We start from the raw sequence: 10078 nt of genomic DNA, 5'->3' as shown, positions 1-10078 counted from the left end.
CCCACAGTCTGCCATCTGCAAGCTTGGTTCCAATCCAAGTCCAAAAACCCATGAACCCGAAGAACCAAATGTTCTGAGTTCTAGTCTAAGTTTGGAGGCCTGAGAACTGGCAACACTGATGATGTCCCAGTCTGAGGAAGGCGAAGACCAACGTCTCAGCTCAGTCAGGCTGACAAAGCAAAGTCCCCCTTCTTCCACCTTTTTGTTCTATCTGGGCCCTCAACAGATTGGATGACGTGCACCCACACTGAGGGCAATTGAATTTACTCAGCCTACAAATTCAAATGCTAATCCCATTCAGAAACACACAAACATACCCAGTAGTACCGTTTAACCAAACATTTGGGCACATCATGACCCAGTCAAGTTGACACATAAAATTAATCCTCACACTCCTCAACCCCCTCTTTCTGCAGCTGCTACCCCACCACTCTTCTCCCCTTTATAAAAAAATCCCTGTTATACTTCCTTACCTCCTATTCTCCTTTGACCTTGCCCAGTGAATTTTCATCTCTACCATTCCATATCCTGGGAAATGTCATTCTATCCTTCAACTTGCTCAGGCAAAAAGCACTGGGCTCTGTTTTGCCTATCATGCTTCCCCTGTAGGCTGCTTCCTGGATTTATAATTTGTCTGTGTGAATTTCTCATTTGGTGTGTCTTCTCTGCTTCCTTTCCAGGTGAAACTGGGTCCAGGGAAACTCCTGTCATCAATCCACAGAGCTATACCCATTGCTCCAAATAAGGGGGCTCACTGCATTTGCCCTCTGGATGTGCCAAGTACTTGGGAGAAACATGTTTGACCATATTCTCTTGAGATCTGTAGCTGTGAGCATCCTTTGTACTTTCCTTCACCTTATCTGATCTTCACAGCATTAGGCTGTTCTATTGTGGCTCAGGGTTACAGATATCCCCTGGTTTCATCAGAAACGGAGCTTTCAAGTCTTTCCACATAATCCTTCTTGCTTTGAGAGTAATCCCCAAGTGGAGAAAGGAGAAACAATATCTCTGTCCACCAATTTATTCTTTTTGTAGCTATAGACCTTCATTTTTTTCTTTTTTCTTTTTTAAATTTAAATTCAACTAATTAATATATAATGTATTATTGGTTTCAGAGGTAAAGGCCAGTGATTCATCAGTCTTATATAATACCCAGTGCTCTGTCCACCAATTTAAAACTAGAAAAAGGTATGCGATTACCTTTTTGCCTTGTTTTAAAATATTTATTTATTTATTTATTTATTTTTGAGAAAGAGTGAGGGAGGGAAGGAGGGAGCACAAAGGGGAAGGGGCAGAAAGAGAGAGAGAGAATCTCAGCAGACTCTTTGCTGAGCACAAAGGCCAACTCAGGGCTCGATCCCATGACCCTCAGACCATGATTGAAGCCAAAATCAAGAGTCAGATGCTTAACCAACTGAGCTCCCCCAGAACCCCAATACTTTGCTTTTAAGAAGATAAATCTGACCACAGTATATAGGTTGGATTGGGAATAGGAAACCAACAGGCAGGGACACCATTTCGTAATGGCAGATGGTCCAAAGAGAGGTGTTGGGGAGGCTGTTGGAAGTTAGAGCCTGAAAAGGTCAGGAAGGATTGTGCAAATGGAGCCTTGGGTGTCTTTAGAGATGAAGCCACTGCAGTGTGCCAGTCAGGGCTCAGTCAAAAGCTAATGCTGTTCTAGTTTTCTTTTTATTTAAAAATAAAAAGGTGTTTGAAGCAGGGAATCAAATGCTTATTAAATCATTAGAAGGTCTGGAGAAGTAAGTTCTAGGCATGGAATGATAAGGAATGATTCTAGAAGAATCCCTCAGAACCAGCTCATCAAGGGTACCTCTCTAACAATAAGGCTCTTTGGGGCTTGGGAAGCCAGGGTTATAACTACTGCTTCTAGGATCATATCTCGTTGCACAACCCAAGACCCAGGAGCCAGTGCCACAGCTGCTGGATCCAGGAATAATTCCCCTAACGAGTATCTTGGGGGTCAGGAAGCCACCATCAGAATGTTGACCTCTCTAGATGCCAGAGTGGTTGTGACACTGGCCATACAGACCTCGCATCTGTGCTGACTCTTCCTGCTCATCTTGCTCCTCAGTCCAAGCCCCACATGTGCCCAGCTGGCAGAACTGTACATCAGAAACTGTGTCTTCAACTGAAATTCCCAAGCTGGCAAATATAAAAAAGCACAGAAGAGGGGCACTTGCGTGGCTCAGTCATTTAAGCATCTGCCTTTGACCCAGGTCATGATCTCGGGGTCCTGGGATTGAGTCCTCCATCAATCAGCTAAGAATCTGCTTGTCCCTCTTCCTCTCCCTCTCCCCCTGCTCATGCTCTCTCTCCCTCTCTCTCTTTCTCAAATATATAAGATCTTTAAAAAAAGAAAAAGAAAAAAAAGCACAGAAGAATATAATTGGATCTCAGGGTCCTGGGATCGAGTCCTGTATCTTGCTCAGCTAAGAATCTTCTTGTCCCTCTCCCTCTGCCCTTCCCCCTACTCATGCTCCCTCTCTCTCTCTCTCTCTCAAATAAATAAGATCTTAAAGACAAAAAAAGAAAAGAAAAGCACAGAAGAATAAAATTGGAGCAAATGATACACAAAACCTACTCAACCTCCTCCAGAGGAAGGAGGTTCCTATTCCCTCATTGATGTGTTAACTGCTAGGCCATGGGCTCCTTCCTCTCCCACAAATACCTTTGTTACTGTACATCACATATTATCCTATTTGCTTATCATGACAGCCCTAGGTATTATTAACCCCCATCTTACAAAGAAGACACTGAGGCCCATAATAAGTGAAATACCACGTCCAAGGTCACCCAGTCAATGAATGACAGAATTAAGACTTAGCCCCATGATCTAACTCTAAAGTCCTTCATCTTTCTTCTGTCTGTTAAACCCATTAACTTCTGTGACTAGGTCTCCTTTTCAACACAGAAGGGCACCAATCTCTTCTGAGCAAGCAAAACAAATGAGCTTTTTAATCACTATTTTTTTCTGTTTATTCATGCCAGATGGTTAATGCTGTTGCCGGCCTGGCTGATGGCTACACATAACATTACTGTGCTCTGTAGGGGCTTCTGTCTTCCTGCTTGTGTATTTGTCTGTATGGATCATCGATCAGGTGTTTCCCTCATGGGTACAAGTTATTGACGGTCACTTGCTCCTGAAAGTCTAAAAGGAACCCTCTGGTCTCTCCAAGACATAAGCTTTGTTCAGTCCATAAACTGATTAGGGCCCTCCCTAGTCCCAACTTTCCCTGTTAACCAGAACTTGCCTCCATTAACCAGGCCAAGTCAAACTTACTCATTATTCCTGGATGTGTCCCTGCTTTTGTGCCTTTGCTGATTTTACTCACTCTTCCTAGATTTTTCCTTCTCTTCTCCATTGCCTGAGTATCCAACTCTTACTAATCTTACAAAACTGATCTCAGTCACTTCCTTTTCCACAATATGTGCCTTGAATTCTCAACCAGTTCAAAGTGAGGTCTCTGACTTTTGAGTTATTTTGACACTTCTGTCTCTCTTATCACATCCCTAACTTTCTTCTTGTTCTTGAATAAACACAAAGTAGGTTGAATCACTGGCTCCAAACCTCCTGCTACCCTGTGATAATATTATAGATCTGCACTCTTGGGCACGTGGGTGGCTCAGTGGGTTAAGCCTTTGCCTTCGGCTTGGGTCATGATCTCAGGGTCATGGGATCGAGTCCCGCATCGGGGTCTCTGCTTGGCAGGGAGCCTGCTTCCTCCCCTCTCTCTCTCTCTGCCTGCCTCTCTGCCTACTTCTGATCTCTGTCAAATAAATAAATAAAATCTTCAAAAAAAAAACCCCACAGAATTCTGAATATAGATCTGCATTCTTGGTGTGGCCAAGATTATTTGGCCTTGGGCTTTGACATGTGACTTGCTTTGGCCAGTGGGGTTGTTAGAGAATGGGATATGAGGAGAGGCTTGGAATGGACCTGCAGAGTTGGACCTGTCTTTTTGCATTTCTGCCTTTTGCCAGGAGAACATCCTGAAGGTAGATGTTGGTGCAAGGAAGATGAGAAGCACCCAAACTACAACTTGAAACCAAGCCTGGCTTCACCTAGATCAGCCAAACCCTAGCCAATCCAGCATCTGCATGAGTGAAAAATACATGCCTGTTTTGCCTGCTACTGTGACTTTGCTGATGGTTTATACATCAGTGACTAAACACCCATTATTGCAATTTCATCTCCCTTCCTGGATGGTGCACACCAAGAGGGCAAGCTTCCCATCTCACTTTCTGTATACAGCTCTGCAATGACAACCATGTTCAAACGTTATACGATGTTTACTGCAGCTCCTAGGAAAGAGCTGGGGCCCAGCGAGGTTCGGTAAGTTATCTAGAGTTCCATAATGAAGCAGTAGTGGAGATGGAGTTCAAATCCAGGGAGTCTGGCTACAGAAGTTTCATGAAATACATCCATCTACATAAAAATTGTTCATAAAAATATTTGTGGATGGGAAGGAGAAGGAAAGGGAGAGAACTGTAAGAGACTCTTCACTCTAGGGAACAAGCCAAGGGTTGCTGGATGGGCAGGGGGTAAGGGGATGGGGTAACTGGGTGATGGGCATTAAGAAGGGCACTTGATGGAATGAACACAGTGTGTTGTATGCAACTGATGATCACTAAACTCTACCCTGAAACGATACTGCACTATATGAGCACTAATTTGAAATTAAATTAAATCTTGAAAGAAAGAGAAAAAGAAGAAGAGGAGAAATAAGGAAGACCCCTATGATTTTTCTTGTATTTTTTTTTAATGTTTCTACATCTGCTACCGAGATTTCTTTTTTTTTTTTTTTAACAACGGATGTGTCTTTTATTCACAAATAAAAGCCGTAGCAAGAGATTATCTACACATTTGTACAAAGGTCTGGGAGCCCCTAGAAAATGCACAAGGGTCGGAAAACAGAGCCCATTGTGACGGGGACACACATACGTTGGCAGGCACCCTCCCGGTCTGCATGTTGCTACCGAGATTTCTAAACTATAACAGTGATTTATACCCTTCAAGACGGTATTTATCATCTTAACTGCTCAGGAGTCATTCTCCTAAGAGCACCCGACTACTTTTTAGGGAACGCCTCTACACACATGTCTTGGTGAAGTGTGCATCCTGGAGGGACCTCCCTTTACAGAACTCCCCCCACCACCACCACCTACGGGATCTCCTTCCACCTGCCACAGAACAGCCTAGGGATGGGCCTGTCAGCCAAGCAGACCCAACTGTCGTAGCCAAGCTAACCCCCAAACTCAGGTGTGTTGTGGAAAGAAGAGTTATAGCCATCATCACAGGGGCGTGTGTGCATCAGACCTCCTGGTTGGGAACCATGGATGGGACTCCTATGCTGAGTTCTCCTGAGCTCCCCTCAGCTCCTCCTCATTTCCCTACTGAGTCTCAACCTCCCTTAGATCTGTGAGTTCCCTATACCCTTCCAGTAAATCTCCTTGCACCTATGAAATCCAGTGCTGGTTTCTGTTGCTTGTAACCCAAAACCCTGATTGACTCTATTCTTTCTCCCAAAACCATTCCCATAGTTACGGAACTGTGTGCTCCCTTGGCCTGAAATCATGAATGCCCTAGATTTTGAAAGAAAGTAAGTTCAAGGCCAAGTTGCCTGTTAGTTGCTCTTCTGCCAGCTGTGGTCTGAATGAGAACAGCTCTAGGCCCAGTAGTCAGTGGTTTGAATATATCTACTGTCCAGAGAGGAAAATGAACATGATCTTTATAATAGCTTCTGTCAATAAATCACAGAAGGTTGGGGGTGGTGGGGAAACTGGGTGATGGGCATTAAGGGGGGCACTTGATGGATTGAGCACTGGGTATTTTATGCAACTAATGAATCACTAAACTACCCCTGAAACTAATAATACACTATATGTTAATTAATTGATTTAAAATAAAATAAAAAACTAGATAGGACTTTAGAGAACATCTGGGCCAACTCCCTCATTAAATAAAGGAAAATAAATAAGGCCCTGAGAGGGGAGGTGACTTGTCTGGAGATTTACAACTTGGCAACAGGGCTGAGGCTAGAAGGAAGGGTCTCCTGATTCCCTTCCAGGACTCATTCCAGCCACCACCTGCCGTCTGTCTGTGAGAAAGTTTGGTTTTCTTGGTATAGTGGTTAAGAGAACAATTTTAGTGGATAGACCACTGGGCTTATATCTTAGCTAAACCGCTTATCGACTCTCTGACCTTGGGACCACCACTTCCCTATCTGCACTTCAGTTTACCTACCTGTAAGTAAAATGGGTATTATATAGGATCTATCCCCTAAGACTGTGATAAGTAACAGTAGTATAAATATATTAGCCTGATATCTGGAGATAGCAAGCACTTGATGAATAGTAGACATCATCACAATTACTCACAAAGGAAGTAACCTTGAATATCAATTATCCTTCATTTTAGCATCTGAGCAAAGATAAAGGGAACAGACCAAGGTCATGCATCTTGAAGCTGGCATGCTATTCTCACACCCCATGCATGTGTTGTCCAAGCCCAGGCCATTTTTAGTAGCAATTGACTAGGAAATCTCCACCTAGTGAGAACCTACTGATTGATGTAGCTGAAAAAAATGGTTGCTGATTTCAGTAGAGTTGGGTCCAGCTGCTTACATAATGGTCTGTCTTTCTCTCTCTCCTCTCACCATTTTCCCAGCTCTTGGCCTTGTTTCTTGCTGTGTTGGCTTCATCCTTAAATAAGCCCTCTTCACACATGGAGATCCTTGTGTCTTCAGGCTTAAGTTATTTGTATAGGTAATAATCCCTGTGAGAGGAAAAAAAGAACTGAAACCAAAAGTCGGATGCTTAGCCAACTGAGCCCCCCAGGCACCCTAAGCCTGCTCCTTCTCTAATGTCTCCTCATTCATGTAGAGCTTCAACCTTACATGCATCACCATAATCAGGCCATATTCAAGGACAAGCAACAGGCATCCCACACAGAGAGATGAAAAGAACCAGCCAGGTAGTACAAACTCTGTCGTCAGAGGGCACATCCCCAACTGGTCTACCCTCTGCATTTGACTCTTTCCCAGGAGTTCTGAAAAGGTCCACATGGAACCAGTCTTCAGTCAAAATCTCAGCACCAAATATGTCTATGACCTGAAAATTTCATCCATGTCTTAAGATGTATTTTTCCATCAAACATCCCCCTGGTGGTCAGATCAGTTGGAAGGTGTGTATCCTCATGGATTGACGCATAACCATGGAGGGACAGAGTTGGTTGCCTACCAGTATCCATTTGTCCAATTCTCCCTCTGCCTGTTCCACAAGCCACGAACCTCAGGACACTCACAGTCCTGGGTTCAGGAATTGGTTCTAATTGGTCTAAGTATAGCCTCATTTCCCTGGTCAAACAATGGTTCAGGAATAAGAAATACCCAAATGAGGGCCATAAAATGTGAGGAGGAACTCTGCAGGTGAGCTAGTGAGAAGAATTTCCTCAACCAATGAGACAGGGAGGGAGAGGAAGAGGGGAGAGAGGAGAGAGAGATGTACCTTCTTTTCCTTTCCAAACATCACAGAGTCTGGATATGACACCTTCAGCCTAAGGATGGAGGCAACACTCAGGACAACAGAGGAGAGACTGAGAAACAATCTGGATCCTTGATAAAAACATCGAGCTGTTAAATCAACCAGTTTGGAAGCCTGACATGTTTTGGATATGCTCATATGTTATATGAGCCTATAAATTTGCTTTATTATTTAAGTCAGCTTGAGTTAGTGTGTCTGATACTAGCAAGACCAAAGCATTTCAACAAATAAAGTATGAAATATTTTTAAACAGAATCAAAATATTGAAAATAAAGTTTATCTTGCTTTTTCACATACCAGGAGATTTTTCCTATGACTGTAGATAATCTTTATAAATTAAATTTTATAGGGACATTACTGTGTTTTGAAAAATGCATCATAATTTACTTAACTATTCACATACTTTTGGGTAATTAATTATTTCCATGTTTTGCTATTATAAATAACATTGAGGTCAACATCTATAAAACCCTATTTTGTTCCTTAAGATAGATTAGAGAAGCAGAAACTCCAGTTTAAAAAAAAAAAAAACAAAAACTTTTTAAGGGTTCTGATATTGCCAAACTGCTTTTGAGAAAGACTAAATCAATTTATACTCCCATTAACATGGTATAAGAGAAACTTCCTCACTACAACATAAGTCATAGGCAATTTATTAAGATAAAAGAATAGTATTCTCATCTTAATTGAAATATTTTGATTACTACTGATGCCGTGTTTCCTTTTATTTAATAGCCCCATATTTTTTTCTTCAACAAATTACCCATTCATGTTCTTACTGATTTTTAATTTAGGTTTTATATTTCCCTGCAGACTTTTAAGAGCTCTAGGGCTAATATGTGCCATAAACCTTAAATTCATAATTCATTTTAATCCTCAAAATAATTTCGTTAGGTAGGTTTGATTAAACCCATCCTATGGAGGAGATGTCAGCTCGAGAAGTTAAAGAACTTGTAGTTGCCATCAAAGTGTGTTTCACGTTTGAGTGCAGGTGCACACACCCAAACCCCAATCTGACATCTGCCCCTTGAAGTGACTCAACTGTCCCCCACACTGTGCTCTTTTTCCCGCAGGTGAGCCGTTATACCTTGGCAATTGTGTGGTCCTCCACATGAAAGGGTATCTGGTAATTCACTTTTGAAAAAGGCAAGGATCCATTTTTTTCCACTAGGTATGTTTCCTCCTCTTTTGATGATACATGTAACATCACCTCCCTGTGTATGAGATGTTCCCCACTGCTAAAAAGCCCCCCAGTGGGGCCACTGGAGCAGAAAATAGAGATGTTCCAAATATGGCCAATCCAGCCACTAACTGAGGGCACTACCTGCTTCCGGCTTGTAGCCATTGCGGGGATAACTGCATCCCAAGCTTGAACGGACCGATGATACAAGTGGTAGGGGATGCTTGGAGCTCCCATTTTAGTAGAAATCATAAAAGAAATCCAAAGGAGGAAAATTGGTGGGGTTGGGCAAAGCTAGGAACTAGAAAGCAATATAGTTCATGTAAGAATCATATGGGAGATGGGCGCCTGAGTGGCTCATTCGGTTTAGTGTCTCCCTTCGGCTCGGGTCATGATTCTGGAGTCCCAGTAGGGAGCCCCACATGGGGTTCTCTGCTCAGCGGGGAGTCTGCTTCACCTTCTGCCCCCCTCCCCTTTTACTGCTCTCTCTTTCTCACTCACTCACTCTCAAATAAATAAATAAAATCTTAAAAAAAAAAAAAAAAAGAATCGTCTGGAAAATTTTTAAAACTCCCCACAGTTCAGGCCACTCTCAAGACCAGCTACCTCAGAATCTCTTGACCTGAGGGAGAGACCCAGACATGGGTATTTTTTTTAAACACCCCAGGTGATTTCATTGTGCAGTCCAGTCTAAGCACTGGTGTTGTAGACTCGCACCTCTGATTTCCTGTCTTCAAGAGGAAACCCTGCACCCCAGAGATGCAGGAAGGCTCCAGGGGAGAAAAGGAAGGAAGTGCTCTAGGAAAGCGTGGTGCTCTGTGACAGGACCAGCAAGACCGTGCTGGGATGGCATCTTTCTTCAGGGCATGCCTCAACGTGAAGATGTCTTTTGATGTAAACTAAGTTATTTCTGCTTGTTTAGGTGACACATGTTTGGCTATGTCCATCCACCTTTGACTCATACACTGAGAAAGCCAGCTTGTTGTCTGAGGAGAAAGGCATGAGTCAAAGGTGGAGGTGGGTCCTTGGCTTAGAAACCAAGGACTAGTTAGGAAATGAAGCCCAGTGATGTAGACAGGAGCTTGGGGGTGGACAGGACCCAGGAACTCCCCTCACTGAGCATGATGATGCTATGAGCACTCCTCTAACCCCAAGCTCCTGCAGGTCCTTCCTAGAAGCTGAGTAAAACAGTACGAGGATACCCCCCTCCTTCCGACACCAAACAAAACAGAACAAAACTGCCAAATATGCAGAAGTCACCACTAGCCTCTACACACAGTGAACTCCCATTTCATCCTTGTCCCTTTCTTTCAGTCCTTTTCCTACCTCTGCAGG

The sequence above is a fragment of the Lutra lutra genome, chromosome 8 (genome assembly GCF_902655055.1).
Source record: "Lutra lutra chromosome 8, mLutLut1.2, whole genome shotgun sequence".
NCBI lineage: Eukaryota > Metazoa > Chordata > Mammalia > Carnivora > Mustelidae > Lutra > Lutra lutra.
This window is presented reverse-complemented; position numbering follows the sequence as displayed.